At 43.0% G+C, this 17,737-nt stretch overlaps 1 protein-coding gene across 11 annotated transcripts in view; it reads left to right on the top strand.

Moving 5' to 3' along the window:
* LOC129708602 (homeodomain-interacting protein kinase 1-like) overlaps positions 1 to 17,737 on the top strand; it is a 100,790-nt gene that overhangs the window by 23,513 nt on the left and 59,540 nt on the right. The gene's annotated exons all lie outside the window — the stretch shown is intronic.

The raw sequence follows: 17,737 nt of genomic DNA, 5'->3' as shown, positions 1-17,737 counted from the left end.
CACCGTTATCTTTAAACTAAACTAAACATTTAGACCCATTTAAACTAATCATTCGTTTCCAATGTCTCTGCATTAAGATAATGTGCTTTTAATTCCTCCTACCAAAGTACATAACCTCACAATTTCCCACACCCTACTCCATTTGTCAGATGTTTGCTTGGTAATTCATTTCAAATCCCTTTGCAGGGTCCCTGTATTCCTCTTGCCCGTCCACATATTTTTGCTCCCTTTTTCCAGGTCATAAATATAAATAGCAAATAATTGTTTTCCAAAGAACTGATATCTGGAGTACTCCACTAGTTACATTCTTCAAACCTGAAAAAGAGCCTTTTATTCTCTCTTTTGATGGACAGCTTTGAATTCATGCTAGCATCCTTCTTCCAATAGCATGAGCTGGTCATTAGACTTAATTATCACAGCTCATTATTGTCAACCCAATAGGTCCTTTCAGTATGTCACTCCAGTGAACTCCTCTGACATCTTTGACATGGGGAGATTGGTGCATGGACCAGCTACCACATGGTTCTTGACTGAGACAGACCCAGTTCTAATGGTATGGACTCCACAATTGTCAGGAGTACTTCATTTGATTTGCTGTTCATAAAAAAATTGTTGACTTGGTTTGATTATATTAAACCTCCCTAAATGATTAACCTACTTCATCTGGTTATTGCCTCTAATCTAACAATAGATGTTAAACTGCATTGCTGTTTCCTAACTTTTGACCACCTTCCTCCTTGTACAAGGGTTGCATGTTTGCAGTTTTCCAATGCACTGAATCACTCCTGGTGTGTTCTGAATAATTTCAAACAATGTGTGCACTGTGACTGCAACCACTTCCTTTAAAACTCCTGAATGTAGGTCATCAGGTTCTGGTTACTTGTCTGCCTTTAGTCCCGTGAATTTATCTGATATTATGTCCTTTGGGATTTGTACATTTTCTACCACGTAGGTTGAAATTTGTTTTCTGTGACCATTGGGGTATTTTCAGTGTCCACGTGGTTGATTGATTGCAAAAAAAAAAATTGGCCATTTTTGTTTCCTGTTATTGATCAGCTTCATTCACTGGAGATCTTGAACATGGGTGTTTTTCTATATATCCATAGAAACACTTGTAATTTAATATTATATTCAATTTTTTGGCGAAATCAAATTTATCTGCATTACAAGCATTTTAATCTTACTCAACTCGCAATTGAAGTTAAGAGTAGGAATGGATTATAGTAATAATTGCTTATTGTGATCTAATGGAGCAACACGGTATTCTTTATGTGGGGGCAAATATGATGCTGGCGTCTGCTCGTAATTATGGGTAGATATGTCCAAAATTGGTCATGTTATGAGCATTGGCTGCAGCCCAGCCTTCTGCCTGTGGCTCTTGCTGCAATCTTATTGGACTTCTCTATGAGGGTGACTTTCTTTAGTCAGAGGGTGGTGAATCTGTTGCCACAGACGGCTGTGGAGGCCAAGTCGATGGATAATTTTAAGGCAGAGATTGATAGATTCTTGATTAGTAAGGGTGGTGGGGGTTATGGGGAGAAGGCAGGAGAATGGAGTTGATGGGGAAAGATAGGCCAACCATGATTGAATGGTGGAGTGGATTGATGGGCCGAATGGCCTAATTCTCCTAGAACTTATGAACCTTGTTAATTGCTGGGAAAATGCTGGGAACTATAGGCCAGTGAACTTAACATCTATAGTTGAAAAGTTATTAGAGTATTCTGATGATTAGGATATACAGACATTGAGACGTCCAAGGGCTGATTAGGGATAGTCAGCATGGTTATATACGTGGGAGGTCGTGTTTTTGGAAGATGTGAACAAACGGGTCAATGAGGGCAGAGCTGTATATTGACTTCAGCAAAGCATTCTACAAGGTTCCGCATGGCAGGCTGCTCTTGAAGGTTAAATCGCATGGGATCCAAGGAGAGGTAGCTAAATAGATAGAAAATTGGCTTCATGGAAGGAAGCAGAGGGTGATGGACCTACACAGGGAATATGGAACAGAGGGATCTAGGAGTGCAGGTGCATAGTTCCTTGAAGGTGGAGTCGCCGGTAGATCAGGTGGTCAAAAAGGTTTTTGGCACATTGGCCTTCATCAGTATTGAGTAAAGAAGTTGGGAGGTCATGTTGCAGTTGCATCAGACCTTAGTGAGGCCACATTTGGAGTATTGTGTTCAGTTCTGGGCACCGTGTTATAGAAAACATGTGTTATAAGAAAGATGTCAAGCTGGAAAGCAAAGATCTTATAGCGAAGCAAGATGGGTTACTGTCACGCAAACGTGTAGTACGCTCGTGGGCGGATTCATGGGTGATTATATGACTTATTTTAGCAACCAGCCTCCGCCATCTTGCTCAGCCATCTTGCTTCCGGCCAAAGATTGGATCTGCAGCGGGGAGAGGGAGTGTGGGGTCTGGGGCAGCTGGAGAGGGAGCGTGGGGTCCGAGGCAGCGAGGAGAGGGAGTGCGTGGCCCGGGGCAGCGAGGAGAGGGAGTGTGGGATCCGGGGCAGCGGGAGAGGGAGTGTGGGGTCCGGGGCAGCAGGAGAGGGAGTGCGCGGCCCGGGGCAGTGGGAGTGCAGGGGAGAGGGGCATAGGAGGGGGGGAGACATTGCAGTGTGGGGGCAAGCGAGGGAGTGCCGGTGGGGGGGGGGATAAGGCCTAGTGTGTGTGAAGTTGCGAGGAGGTTTACAATGTTTCTTATTTAATGTCCCTTGTCAAGTCAGAAATAAAGTACATTATTGGATCAGAAGAAATATAATTATGTGTGTTATATGATTATATACATTTATACAATTATCATGTATGTGTTTATAAGCATTTTATTCTTTAACAAGAATTAACAGAATTATGGACTAAAAGAATTATGAATCTAACCTTATATCACACACAAAAAGTTCCCCTGCCGTGTCAATTACCCTGCGAGTCGGGTCGGTTCCGGTTACTACAAAATCAACTCAAACACTGCTTGTGAACCATTTAAAAATAAATGATTTAAAAAACATTATAAAAGACAATTACCAGAGTCAAATTTTATTCTTGACAAGAAGTATGAACTGACAGATTTATGAATCTAACCCACACAAACTGTTGCCCCGTGACACGATGAATACTCCAACCTATATACAATGGACGGTTTAAGTAACAAAGTTTTAAGGTCACAGTTTTTTGTGGTCTTTATACTTTCCACAGCAATGCGTTATTGTACAAACCACATCAATCTTGTAAAATTAAAATATTGACAAAGTAATAATTAAATAAAAATACAGTTGCTCATTTCAATGCAACTTTTGCCAATCGCCTGCTTTTCCATCACACCTCCCACATTCTATTCCTTTGCCAACAGTGCTGCTTAAAAAAAAAATGAAATGAATTATGTTTTATTTTGGTGCTTTTTTAGAGCTTTTATCGAACTATTAAACATAAATCATAATATACAAGAACATCTACATTTCTATGTGGAAAATATTGTTAATACCAATTCTATTTTTGTCATCTCCAATTGACAGATTTTTCCCAAAGGATAATCCAATCTGAATAACTCCTTGTGCAGGAAACATGTGCAGATGCTGGTTTAAATTGAAAGTAGACACAACATACTGAAGAAGGGTCTCAACCTGAGACGTCGCCCATTCCTTCTCTCCAGAGATACTGCCTGTCCCGCTGAGTTACTCCAGCATTTTTTGTGTACTTTGAGTAACTCTCTCATGGTTAACGCACATTTAGATCAACAACATTTTGTCATAAATAATTGATGCAAATAGTAATACATTGGATAAAAGCAGTTTAACTATTAAGATGTCTCAAATTAGTAAGTATCTAGTATTTGCTACTAATGTGAAGCTCAGCTATTTGGAGAACACCAGGAATTTCCATTAGTAAGTCCTGAGCTATTTTAACGGAGCATTACCGGTTTTTAAAACGCAAACCAATGAGGGTTATATTAAACAACAGAATAAGAAATTATGAAACTTTTCTTGAAGCATCTCTGGGATTGGGGTGTGAAAGAGTCAGAGGGCAGTGAAGAAGCTGTTGTTAAATCCAGTTGCCCAAGTTTTTGTTCTTTTATCTGCTCTCGGAATATGAAAGGCACAAAAGGGAATCGTCAGGGTGACGGGTATTCTGGATGATGCTCCCAGTCTTACTGAAGCAACATGCCAAGAAGATGGACTGGATGGGTGGAAATGATGAGCCTGTGATGGATCGGACTGTGTTTACCACTCTACAGATTCAAGCAGACATGAGCAGGGCATTTACCAGCTAGACTTGGATTCATCCCTCCCGAATAATTTCTATTTCACATCTGTGGATGTGGGTGTGCTGAATTTCCATAAAAGCCCAAGAAAGCACAATTTTATTATTATTTTTTTTTTAATCGCCGCATCGGTGTAAAGGGACCAGAATGTCTTGGAACTTAAACCTGTCTCATCTTTAACGCAACTCCATTGCTGAAGACGGGGTCAAATGAGGAGGCTAGAATAATCTTGGATTATGAACACACGGCTGAACATAAAACAGGCCCAAGTGTCTAACCCATCCATGCCAACCAAGATACTATATGCTGATCCCATTTGCCTGCACTTGGTCCATATCCTTCTGAACTTTTCCAATCTATTTACCTGGTAAATGCCTTTTAAATGTAACTTTATCAGCCTCCACCTTTATTTCCTTCATAATTGTACAGGTCTCGGATGTCATCCTTAAGCCGTATTCGCTCTGGGGAAAACTTTCTCAGCCTATCCAATCACTCCTTATACTTCACTCTCCTTCCCGGCAACATTCCTGTGAATCTTTGCTGCATGCTCTCCAGCTTAATCACATATTTCCTACAGTGATTTCAAGAACAGCATGGAATACACCAAGTGTGACTGAACCGATAATTGTACAATTGTAAATATACACCAACTCTTGTACTCAATGCCATGGCGATTGAAGGCAAGCCTACCACATGCCTGACATTATCTTGTAATTAAATGGCTGGAGATACAGTGAAGGAGGGTGGGATATTTCTTATCTATCCTGGGGGTTGGGGAGAGGAAAATAATCTTTGCTCAAAGCCTTGTTGAAACATGGGAGGAACCACCATTTTGGTGACATTTGATCAAATCTGGATTCTACCACTGAAAGAACAGAAAGTGCTGAGATCATTCAGTAGGCCATGTTGTATCTGTGGAATGAGAAATGATTAACACTCCAGGAACCTTCATTGGTCTAATGAAAGGTTCTGAACACTTTTTTCCCTTCCACAGATGTTGCCTGCTCTGCTGAGTGTTTCCAGTATTTCCAGTTTTTGTTTCAGATTTTTAGTTTTTGTAGATCTTTTACTTTCATTTACTGCATTCCACATACACTGGTTCAGTGTATGATGGTGTGCAAGTGCCAAATCCGTCGCAGTTAAGGTAAAAAGTTTGCATTTCTCTGGAATAGCACTGCCTGAATAGGAAGAGATAGGATATTGAGCATCTGCATAGTCAGACTGAGGCACCTGATCTCTGAAGTTGTGCATCAGTGCCCATATGATGATTTATAGGGAATGCCAAACTTAAAATGCTTGCATATGGTGCAGTGTGTGTAGCTTGGAAATTTTGATGCTGCAGTCATGATTGAACAGCTTCCTGTGGGTTCTGCAGGGGATGAATTATCTGGAAAGCCTTTTAAATATTCTGCTCTAATGTCAATACAACAGCAGCTGACATAGCAAAATGCAGATTCTCTTATCAGATTTGAGATGTGTGGGTTCTGTAAGAGACAAATCAGCACTTTGGCTTCCCGCAGGTTGAAGACGGTTTCTGCACACCTTAAAACCTTGATGAATGGCAACTTGCAAATATTGAAATTATTAGCCACTAGAGAGGAAGGTGACTTGGAGGGGCTAACATGAAAGTAACGCAGCATTTGTATCTCTTCACGTTTGCTGGTCATGCACGATTAAGAAAATCGTATTTTGTGTGGTCACCTGTAATATTTTATAGCATTATAAAATGTTGGCAGAGTGCAGGCAAGCCGAAACCATGTTTTGCTCCCTGTTAAAATTGATTTGCAATGCTGCTGGAGCAGATTAATAAATTTTAGAGCCACACCTTGAATGTAATTTGAGTATGCACACAAGCTCTAAATGGGTAGCATTGGCTTTGCCCGATTAGCTAAATTCCTTATTCTAAAGAAAATGTCATATTATTGATGAAGAAACGGCTTTTATTTACTGTTTCTTAAGCCAAGGTATTAGGATTAGTTGCTGGTTTCTGCCAATGCTATGCAAGTTTTATGTGGATTGTTATGATCAACTGAGCTAGTTTGACAGAAGCTAGGCACCAGAAAACATTATCAGCATTTTCTCTATTTTGTCTAAACACTTAGTTATAGGCTTGTTACATGACAATGACCATGGTGTATATAAAGATTATATATTTGGGGAAAGACACAAAGTGCTTGACTAACTCAGTAGGTAAGGCAGCATCTCTGGAGAACACGAATAAGTGATGTTTTGGGTCCGTTCCCCTTTTCAGAGATGCTGTCTAACCCACTGAATTGCTCCAACACTTTTAATCTTTTTTGATAGACCAGCATCTGCAGTTTCTTGTGTCTACCTTATATTGCGACATGTTCATGGGCATAATATTTGCTGGTGTTTTCACTATTTAAGTAGACTGACCTGTGATTGACAAAGTTACTACTAACACATCAAATAGGTGCCTTATCCAGAGCCATCATTTAAAGACTTCTGTGCACATATGCATTTACACATTGATCATGTGTGTTTTTAAAGTTGGATATAACATTTAGTTCAATAAACACCATGGTATAAGGACAGAGCAGGTCTGGATATTGGATTGAAAGTAAATGCGACCTCTTTTAGAGACGCATGTCACTTCATATTCTATAGGCCTTGGTAATGTACTGGCTTTACCAAGTGAACTACAAAGAGAGAAGGATTTTATTTTAAAAGAACTGGATGTAACCGGAAATGTAAGTAAATTATTTGAAACGATAGTTTGTCTTTGTATCCAAACCATGCACTAAGAGCCAATGATCTGCACCCAATCGAAAGCAAAGGTCACTTGAGGAACTAAAAGGCACAAAGCCTTTATAATGAAGATAACTAACCAATTTATATTGTCTGTTCAAGGGCCCAAGTCGTCAATTCCAGTATTATTTCTAGTAAGCATAAATTGATACAACCACAAAGATGGTTGAAATTTAGGAGCATGATATCACCATAGTTCCACAACAATCACAGCCAGAACAGTCTGGTGTATTGCAAATAAATGGCATTATGTGCCTAATTTTACATTGTTGCATTTTTAATTTAAACATTCACTGACTCGATAGACTATTCAATATTTAATTCGCTATATGACACATTTGTTTACTGCATCGTGACATTAACTGAACTTTAGAATGGGGATTTAAGCCTTAATGTGTAAATACTCGTCACTGTGGCCTTAATACACTTTGTTTTTCTTTTCCTATCATATTCTTTGGCTATCCAGGTCTTATCTTAATTTGTGCACATTTTTTGCCTTCCTTCGCTACTACTCCCTGTCCTCTCAATCCATCCAAAGAAATATCTTGGTTCTGCCACTACCGTCAGTGCCTTCAAACATAATCTCTGACAATCCTCCTTAAACTCTTTTATTTGTTACATAATTAAAATAAAACATGTAAAACATTTCTGCAAAACATCATTACAGACGTGCAGATCTCGCTGTCATGGCACAGCTTTGCCTGCACCATTAATTCCGTTTGATACTTGAATTTTCAGTATTTTGATTTCACCCTCTTGCACCATATTTCAGTGTAAGAGAGAAAACGATTTACACTTTGACAATTCATCTAATTGAACGATTGTCTATTGTTTTTCAAGCCTAGTTCCAAAAGGAGCCTATTTTTTCAAATTGTGAAGTTCAAATCTACAATATAATAGTAAAATTATGCTTTTGTTAGTGTGTATTTCAAGTGATTCCTGGATTAAATCGGTTTCTGTACCAAAATGCTTTTTAGATTCTCGGTACAGCCAACAAATACCAGTGCTTCACCAGGTACTATTATACAAAATGCATGTCATCCTCCATCTAGTTTTTGTTGTAAAATATTGTCATTGTTTTGGCATCTATTGACCTGCATATGTTTCTCATATTCTTTTTAAACAAACTTATGGGCATCAATGGAGGGATAAATAATATTTTAAGCCAATGAATTGTTGACCTGAAATGGAAAAAAACAAAAACGAGTTTTGAGATGCAGTAAAAAAGGAAGTGGGGAAATCAAAAAAAAAAAGATCTCGGGTAAGGATAAAAATTGGATGTAAAATAAGAGATTAAATAATTGGGTAGTAATGGGCTATGTAAGCACAGAGGGGAGATGGGATTGCCGTCCTCTGTCTTCTTGAGCAAAATACCAAGTAATTATCGGGTCAGGCAGAATCTATAGTAGGAATGAACAAGCAATATTTTGGGTTGGCATGCTAGCATGGACCCGATCAGCTGAATGGTGGCTTGCTATGTCAAATAAAAAGTAGTATAGAATTGTTCAAAGTTTGATCTGTCATTTTGTACACGGGTGGATGTGCATAGAGAATTGTAGAGTGGTATGTTAATTATGTAATCTTGGGTAGATAGTTGTTTAATCGAGCTTGGGTGTATAGAGAACATTGCACAAATTCAGAAACGAGTCGCACCTAAATCCATTTATTCTGTGATATAAAATTGAAGTTGCATTTTAAATCAGTCCAGATTGCTATAGATGGTGTACTAGATTTATGTAAGGCTACATCAGCTGTTGACCCATTTGCTGCTGCATGCACTGTTGGGCATTCATTCTTCCCAAAAAAATGTTTCCTGCTTTTTAACTCTTCACATTTCTGTATTTGCATTCACATTGATTTCCTGCTTTGTGCAAGTATTTGTGCACTTCAGAAGAAGGAATACAAACTTATTTTTCTCTTCTCACTTTAGGCTATTTTTGCTCAGAATTTTGCAAAAGGTTCAGTAATTCAATTTGTTATGATCAAAATGTTCCCAGTACAGGTGCACAACCTTTTATCCGAAAGCCTTGGGACCAGACACTTTTCGTAATTCAGAATTTTTTGGCTTTCGGAATGGAAGATTTTTAGCGTAGATTTTAACGGCTGGCGCAGTGGTAGAGTGCTCGGCTCATATCCACAAGGTCGCGAGTTTGCGCATCGATCCCGGCAGTTACTCGATCGTGAGTTTGAGTCTTCAATATAGTTGTTTCTTGCAGAATAGGAGAGAATAGGGAGGGTTAGGCTGGGATCATTCTCTGCGAGATGATCTTAGTGCGGGAGACAAGTGTAGGAGAGGTGTACTGACTGTGTGGGCAGAACTTTGGAAGTGATTGCCCACCATTCTCAAAAGCCGCTGTGTCTCCCTGTCCCTCCAACTCCAGAAGAATCCGCTGCCCGATGGGCCGCTACGGCGACAAGTGGCAGTTCGCCCACAGCCCAAGCTGCGCCACTCCAAGAACAAGACGTACCTTGCACACCATCAGCTTCTGCGTGTTCCTCTGGAGTTGGAGCGGGGCTGGGCTGGAGTTGCTCATCTGGGATCTCCGTGCTTGCAGTGGGCCTGGGGGTCGGTGTCCTGATGAGGGGGCGCAGCTCGGGCTGTGGGCGAACTGCCACTTGTCGCTGTAGCGGCCCATCGGGGAGCGGTTTCTGGTGGGCCTGACGTCTCTCAGCTCCTGTCCAGGGGGATGGCCGGAGACGTCAGGACCAACAAGAACCCGCTCCCCGATGCGCCGCTACAGCAACAAGTGGCAGTTCGCCCACAGCCCGAGCTGTGCCCCCTCATCCGCAACCTGGGTTCCTCTGGAGTTGGAGCGGGGCTGGGCTAGAGTTGCTGCTGGCTGGTTGGTCCTGACGTCTCCGGTCACCCCCCTGGAATGGAGCTGAGACTGGGAACTGTACCGCCCTAGCCCCCTCCTTCTGCAACTGCAAACAACCCCACAGTTCCTAGTCTCAGCTCCTGTACAGGGGGGTGGCCGGAGACGTCACAGCCCGAGCTGTGCCCCCTCATCCGCAACCCCAAGACCAAGACGTACCTTGCACACCATCAGCTTCTGTCCCTACGGGGAGCGTGTTCCTCTGGAATTGGAATGGGGCTGGGCTGCTGCTGGCTGTGGGTCTTTGGGATCTCCGTGCTTGCAGTGGGCCTGGGGGCCGTGTCCCTTTGGTCCTGATGTCTCCGGTGACTGGCACTGGCTCCGACGTGAAGACAGTGCAAAGCCCCCGCGCCGGTGCAATGGGCGGGGAGCTGGAGAGGGGAGGGAAGGGGTCTCACACACATGGCCGGGAAGCAGAGGGGTGTAGGTGGGGTGAAAGTGAAGGGACCGACAATCTGCTGCTACCTGCACGCTGAGTTAAAAAGTTCCCACGCGAGACTCACGATACACTGTGTATCGTGAGTCTACCGTGTTGGCAGACCATGATGCCACCCGTCAGGATACTTTCTACAGTACATCTCTAGAAGTTTGTTAGAGTACTTGGCAAAGTTATTTAAAATTTCTATGACGGTAGAGATGCTGGCATGCTGCCCTTGTGATTGTATCTATTTGTTAGGTCCAGGACAAATCATCTGCGAAGTTAATGCGCAGGAATTTAAAGCTGCTAACTATCCACACCGTCGATCTACCGATGAGTCAGAGGATGGTGAATCTGGAATTCTTTGTCACTTGGCTGTGGAGGCCAAGTCATTCGATATTTTTAAGGCGAAGATAGATGGATTCTTAATTAGTACACGTGTCGGAGGTCATGGGGAGAAAGCAGGAGAATAGGGTTAGGAGGGAGATAGATCAGCCGTTGTTGAATGGTGGTGTAGACTTGTTGGGTCGAATGGCCTTATTCTACTCCTGTCACTTATGACCTTATTAAACTGGCAAGTGGACTCTTGACTCCCTCTTTCTGAAGTTAACGATTAGTTTCTTGGTCTTGTTATCTTGAGCTAGAGTTAGTTGATGTCAACTCAACCAGAGGTTCTACCTCTCTCCTGTTAGCATCAGGTAATACATCACCTCTACTTTGATTATCCACAGTGGTGATGTCAACAGCGGTTAGCGGATCGATGCTCGTCACGGTGTAAATAATAGACCAGGGAGTTAAGAACGCAGTCTTGGGCTGCGCCTGCGTTGATGGTCGGTGAGGAAGTGAAAGCTGCAAAGGGCGGTATAGAGTTCCAGGTCTTCGAACTTGATATGACTAGAGTTGGAATTCAAGATCTGAAGCATCCTCCCTCTCCATGTGATTTAATATATTATGGGTCAGATCTTGCTGGAATGTACCTGTTGCTTCATCCCACTTCATCCTTGTCTGGTCTGCATTTATCTTGCCCAGAATCTCCTGGATTTCAGTTGCATAACTCTGGAATCTTGACAAAGCCCCATTTTTGAAATGCCCTAAAAGCTCTAAAAGTTGGCAGAGCCCTGTCCAGAGCTTTGCTGATTGCAAGGGATTATTGCAAACCTCTAATTCAAAATCACACAAAAACTATTAAAGATGGAATAATGTGAAGCCATCATAAATCTTAATTGGAATTGAGCATGGCGCAGGATTTGAGTGGTAATTTTCACAAGTGTAAATGCTGGGAAATCTCCACAAGATTTGTGCTATTTAACTAGATTCCTAAAGGAGTCAAGCCATAGAGCAAGCTGCAGATCTGATTTCTGAATCTTCTGCAAAGTTTGGGATTTTCACATTAATCCATACATGTGGGGAAGTCCTAGACTTCCATTTGAACAGAAATGCTAGAACTGCTAGCATTTAATAGCGAGATCCAAGCATTCGGTTACTTTGAAACATAAGTATCCTTCCTCACTGAAATATTTTTGAAGCACCACATACACTTGGGACCTAAAATGTTGGGAAGGAAATTGTCTTGACTAAGTGTGCCATTAACAATATGGCTTTTCTAACATTTTTATTTCTTGGAACTAGAAAATCCTCTGAAGACTTTTTGAGTGAGGATGGGGTACAGTGCAGAGGGTTAAACTGTCAGCAAGCTGTTTGGTCATTTGAAGAGGTAAATCTTGTGCAAAACTTGATTTGAAAAATGTATGTATTATTTCTCTGCCAAATGCATTTATTCTAGTCATGTGAAAGGGAAGGGACATATTATTTTGATAGTTTTTAAATTTAAGCAGTCGACCAACTTTGTACACACACACACACACACACACACACACTCACACTCACACTCACACACACACACACACACCTATTTAATATTTAAAAACAATCAAAATAATATGTCACATGACTAGAATAAATGCATTTGGCAGATAAATAAAATACATACATTTTTTAAATCAAGTTTTGCACAAGATATAGACCAAGCAGCCTGCTGACAAATATGCATACTTTACTTTCTAAAATCGTCAGTGTAATTATCCTATTAGCTTTATAATTAGATTAGATTCGTTTATTGTCATTCAGACCTTTCGGTCTGAACGAAATTCTGTTTCCTTGCAGTCATACATATAATTTAAAAAAAATGACAAAAACACACAATCAACACAAATTTAACATCCACCACAGTGAGTTCACCAAACACCTCCTCACTGTGGTGGAAGGCAAAATCGTAAAGTCTCTGGCTCTTCCCTCTTTGTTCTCCCTCTGCGCCGAGGCGACGGTTCAAACTCCGCGGGTGGTCGCTGCCTCGCCACAGCTCAGAGGCCGAGTCAGATCTCCGCTGCCGCCGCCTCCGCCACAGCCTCGGGGCCGAGTCAGGTCTCCGCCGCTGCTGCCACAGGTTCGGTGCCGAGTCAGGTCGCCGCTGCTGCCTCGGTGCCGAGCCAGGTCTCCGCCGCTGCTGCCACAGGTTCGGTGCCGGGTCAGGTCGCCGCTGCTGCCTCGGTGCCGAGCCAGGTCTCCGCCGCTGCTGCTGCCGCTGCTGCTGCCACGCCACAGCCTTGGTGCCGGGTCAGGTCTCCGCTGCTGCTGCTGCTGCCGCCACAGCCACAGCCTCGGTGCTGGGTCAGGTCTCCGCTGCTGCTGCCGCCGCCGCCACAGCCTCAGTGCTGGGTCAGGTCTCCGCTGCTGCTGCCTGCCGCCGCTGCACAGCCTCAGTGCTGGGTCAGGTCTCCGCTGCTGCTGCCGCCGCCGCCACAGCCTCGGTGCTGGGTCAGGTCTCCGCTGCTGCTGCCGCCGCCGCCGCTACAGCTTCGGTGCCGAGTCCAGTCTCCGCCGCTGCTGCCGCTGCTACAGCTCCGTTGCCGCCAGCTCCGCCATTAAGCCTCGGCGCAGACGGAGACGGGGGATACGACCGAAGAAAAAGTCGCATCCCCCGAAGGAAGAGGCCAAAGCATTGTTTCTCCCCCCACCCCACCCACATACATACACAACTTAATAAAACAAAATTAACTAAAACATGACAAAGAACAAAACGAAAGAAAAAAAAAAAAAACAGACAGACTGCAGGTGGGCCGCAGCTGTTAAGCCAGCGCCGCATAAATCCTGGGATTTATCAGCTAGGGAGTTGATCAGTCTGGTGCAAGTTATTCACTTTAATCTAGTATCCCAGTCTTTTCCTACTATACTTGTTTTAAAATGAATCAAATCCATGGTCTGTTTACCCAGTCTCAATAACTTCTTACAGCATTGGTACTAGGGTGGGTTGTTTCCTAGAAATGTTGCAATTTTCAATATGCATTAAAAACAAGTTAAAAGAAAAATATATTTATTTACATTTTTTTCATAAAATTCCATGAATGAGTTTTATTCTGTGTCAAACCTTTGGGTACTGATTTGTAAATTCTCCAAGGGAGAATCAATTTATAACTTTACAAGCATTTTATTACTTTTCACTTGAACCTTTTCCAGGCTTTCAATCTTTTTTTATAAATTAAACAACAGTTATATTTAATGCCAACCAGTAAGTAGTTTATATAATTATCAGTGCACAGGTTGTTTGAAACTGTCTTAGAGCAGAAAATTGCTCAGTACTCGAGGCAAGAAAAAATTAAAGAAATGAAAAAAGGTTAATCAAAATTAACAACTAAATATTAGGCCATGGTGGGTGAGGTGGGTCAAAGCTTGTTTTCAACTGATGTTTGTAACCTTTTGTTTAAAAAAAAAAAGAAGTATAATGTCCAGTCACTCTACACCTCCATTGCCCACCAGGAGGGTCTTAGAGCCCTCCGTTTCTTCCTGATAGCCTCCTTCGCCTAGGCTGGTCCTTACCCTTAACAACTTTGTTTGACTCCTCCCATTTCCTCCAAATACAAGGCGTAGCTATGGGCACGCACATGGGCCCAAGCTATGCCTGCCTCTTTGGAGGGTATGTCGAACAATCTTTGTTCGAGGCGTACCATGGCCCTACCCCCGAACTCTACCTCTGCTACATTGGTGCTACCTCCTGCACCCATGCACAACTCACTGACTTCATCCATTTGACCACTAACTTCCATCCGGCACTCGTACACTTGGACCATTTCCGACATTTTCCTACCATTTCTAGACCTCACTATCTCCATCGCAGGGGATAGACTACTGACTGACAGCCACTATAAACCCACTGACTCCCATGGCTATCTGGACTACACTTCTTCCGGTGGCTCAGCATTTCAACTCCCCCTCCCATTCTGAATCTGACCTTTCTGTCCTGGGCCTCCTCCATGGCCAGAATGACGCCCACCGTAAATTGGAAGAGCAGCACCTCATATTTCGCTTGTGCAGTTTATACCCCAGCGGTACGAACATTGGCGTCTCCAATTTTAGATAGTCCCTGCTTTCTCCTCCCTTTCCCAGCTCTCCCTCAGCCTAATGTCTCCGCCTCTTCCTTTCTTCTTCCCGCTCTCCCTACCCTCACATCAGTCTGAAGAAGGGTCTCGACCCGAAACGTTGCCTATTTCCTTTGCTCCATAGTTGCTGCCTCACCCGCTGAGTTTCTACCTTCAATTTTCCAGCATCTGCAGTTCCTTCTTAAACAAAACTTCTTGTGAACCTCAGTTTCAATGAGTTAGATGGAGTGTTACATGATACGACAGCATTGCCTAATGTGGTGTGGAAACAATGCATGAAAAATGAACGATGTTTGAAAATTGAGTTAAGATGGGATGGGTGAGAGAAGATAGAGGGATTTTACCACAAGGGCAAAAGAATTTTGACTGAATTTGGGAGACATTGTAAGTGGGTGTCTAAATGTTCCTATTTGTCTGGGAAGAGAATAAGGGCAACTGAACTAATTAAATTAATTTGAATTTGTGTGGAATGGAGGGCTGGCAAGGTCATTGGTACAATAGGCCAAAGATGATTTCAAAGCCAAACAATTACATTTTGTTTTTAGAATGTAAAGAAATGTTTTGTTTTGATGATTGAACATTTCAGTTTAGTTAACATAAGTTTTTGAAAGCCTGGTTTGGCTGAGGAAGTAGGTAGGCAGAGGAATATAATTAACTAGACTAAGTGGAACCCGTTGGGTCCCAGCTTCACACTGGACAGCTGGTCCCCCAACGCAATATTCCACCTCTCCACCAATTCCAATATACGCGCTCACTGACTCGCGCTCACTGACTCGCACACCATATATATGACAGTAAACTTTCTTGAATCTACTCGCACGACTGAGCGCAGCCTCTCCACTGTGGGGCAACCGCAATCAGCGGCTCTTCTGCAATCAGCATGATCTCTGCACTCACCGGAAATTAAGTAATCAGCGCGACCTGTCCACTAAGCGGAAGTCACGAAATGAGTGGGACGTTTGGACCAAACAGTCGGACCTTATAAAGCATTTATTCCTTCCAAACACTGTAGGACCTAATAAAGCATTTACTCCGTCCAAACACAGTCGGACCTAATAAAGCATTTATTCATTCCTAACACAGTCGGACCTAATAAAGCATTTATTCATTCCAAACAGTCGGACCTAATAAAGCATTTATTCATTCCAAACAGTCGGACCTAATAAAGCATTTACTCCTTCCAAACACAGTCGGACCTAATAAAGCATTTATTCCTTCCAAACACAGTCAAACCTAATAAAGCATTTATTCCTTCTAAACACAGTCTGACCTAATAAAGCATTGCAGTTTCAAGCACAGGCAGGGCAGCAGGGCAAACAACTCATGGCATTGTCATTAAGGGCTAACAAATAATTTATTCAGTATTCAGTATTTCTTTAATATCATTTTCACTGAGTACTTGCATACACAGAGGAATCGAAAAAACGTTGCTCGATCAGTTTCCATTCAGTGTAGTTAGTAAAAAAGGATAAATACATGGAGCTTTAAAAACAAATTAAAATTACCATGTCTAAAAACAGAAAGTAGACCTAAAATGTACAATAGAATAAAAACAGACATTCCGGCCGACGGTGGCTTTACTTTGACAAGTGCCTAGCTGTCAAAGTATGGACGAGGTTGGATGTGTTGGTGAACGATATTTGGGGAGGGAACACAGTCCGTTAATCAGTCTTATTGCCTGTGGGAAGAAGCTGTGGAGCATCCTGCTGGTTTTGGCAGCTGATGCTCCTGTACCTTTTTCCAGATGGCAGAATGGAGAAGATGTGGTGTGATGGGTGGTAGGAGTCCTTGATGATGGAGATGGCTCTACTGATGCTCCGCTTCTTGTAGATCTCCAACAGTAAAGGGAGTGGGGCACCAATGATCCTGCTGGCTGTCTTCACTATCCTGATGAGTTGATATTGTCGTAAGCCTTGCAGCTCCCAAACCAGGAAGTGATGCCGTAGGTCATCATGCTTTCGATGGTGCTTCTGTAGAAGGTCCTTAGATGAGCAGTGGGGAGACCTGCTATCCTTAGTCTCCGGAGAGGGTTGAGCCGCTGCAGAGCACTTTTGATCACTGCTGTGGTGTTGGTCGTAGAGGTCAGGTCATCCGCCAGGTGGAGTCCTAGGAACTTCACACTGCTGACCCTCTCCACAGCAGCTCCATCAATATGCAGCGGAGTGTGATGTTGTTTTCCAGCCCTCCTGAAGTCGATCACCATCTCCTTAGTTTTTTCCACATTGAGAGTGAGGTTGTGGGATCTGCACCATTCTGTGAGCAGCTCCACCTTCATCCTGTATGCCGACTCATTATTGTCGCTGATGAGACCAACCACTGTTGTGTCAACAGCGAACTTGTTGATATAGTTGTTGCTGTGTCTAGCAGTACAGTCATGTGTAAGCAGACTAAACAGCAGGAGGCTAGTGGGTCTAGGTCGGCAGGGAGACCATTTTTAATATGCTGCATAACCAGCCGCTCAAAACACTTCATTAGTATGGGTGTGTGAGCCACTGGACGAAAGTCACTGAGACGGGCTGGGTTGGGTTTCTTCAGGACAGGAACGATGGTGGCACTTTTAAGACAGTTGGGCACTGCTGCCTGGCTGGGTGAGATGTTAAAAAAAGCCTGTAAAGACATCTTTTAGTTGCTCAGCACAATCCCTTAAAACGCATCCAGGGATGTTATCGCAAGTACAATGCAGACTCACAGTTCAGTTGATTCACAGCTTAGAATGACAGTCGTGGCCTCTCCCTCATGATCTTGCAGAGTGACTGATTCGCGTCCAGGCATCCAGGGGTTTTATAGTCCTGCCCCCCCCCACCCCCGGAAGGGGTGTTACCTTCATCACGGTGATTCACAGGCTAGAGGACCAATCAGCTGATCTCAAGGTTGGGAAAATTCCCTGGGCTGCCTCAGCGGAGGACTGAGTAAGATGGCCAAAAATCACAGCGATACAGGGCAGCATTTTTTCTAAAATCAATATACAGCGCAGACGGTAGTTATAT

Source organism: Leucoraja erinacea, chromosome 24 (assembly GCF_028641065.1).
Source record: "Leucoraja erinacea ecotype New England chromosome 24, Leri_hhj_1, whole genome shotgun sequence".
Lineage (NCBI taxonomy): Eukaryota > Metazoa > Chordata > Chondrichthyes > Rajiformes > Rajidae > Leucoraja > Leucoraja erinaceus.
Note: the sequence above shows the minus strand (reverse complement) of the source record. Positions and strands in the feature narration are given on the sequence as shown.